The sequence below is a fragment of the Trachypithecus francoisi genome, unplaced genomic scaffold (assembly GCF_009764315.1).
Source record: "Trachypithecus francoisi isolate TF-2019V2 unplaced genomic scaffold, Tfra_2.0 Contig01440, whole genome shotgun sequence".
In the NCBI taxonomy this organism is placed as follows: domain Eukaryota; kingdom Metazoa; phylum Chordata; class Mammalia; order Primates; family Cercopithecidae; genus Trachypithecus; species Trachypithecus francoisi.
Window position 1 is genome coordinate 14,875,389 of NW_022681431.1, and position 689 is coordinate 14,876,077.

A 689-nucleotide genomic window follows, 5' to 3' on the forward strand; every position below is an offset into this window, starting at 1 on the left:
GCTCTGAGACTCCGGTTTCTGAAGTGCTCACGCTGCTGAGACATTCAGGAGGTGGGGAGGGGCCTCACTTCTACAGATGAGGAAATAAGCTCAGGCAGGCAGAGTGTGCCCCAGGAGATATCATGTAAGTGGCAGAGTCAATATGACCAGGAGAGCCAGAGCAACTGAGGTCAGGACATTTCAGTGACAATGGGCCCCTGGCGAGGGCAGGTGGCCTGTTTCAAGGGTAACAGGAGCCTGGTCTGGCTGCAGCGGTGTGTGAAGAGACTGAGAAGGCTCCGGGTATAAAGGCAGAGGACGATGACAACGTGCCCTGAGAGCTACCCTGGAGAAATGCACTGCAGCGGGTTGGAAGTGGGGTCCCTCCGGGTGATGGGAACATGAACGATGGTGCATGTGGAATGGATGCAAAAGTGGGAGAAACTGGAGAACGGGGGCCTTCCCATGGAGCTGCTGCTTTGAGCCTGGACACAGTAATGAGAAGGAGAGTGACGGGGTGAGTGGAAAGTGAGGGCAGGAGAGGGACCTCAGGGAAGAATTAATGAACTCGTGGACTAGGGCTTCCCGCCAACAGAACAACTGCCCCATCCCTGAGCCAAAACCCAGAACTTACATGGACCTAAGGACAGTATCAAAAGTGAGATTTCTAGGATACATATACAACAAAAGAAAAATTAATAAAAATTGGA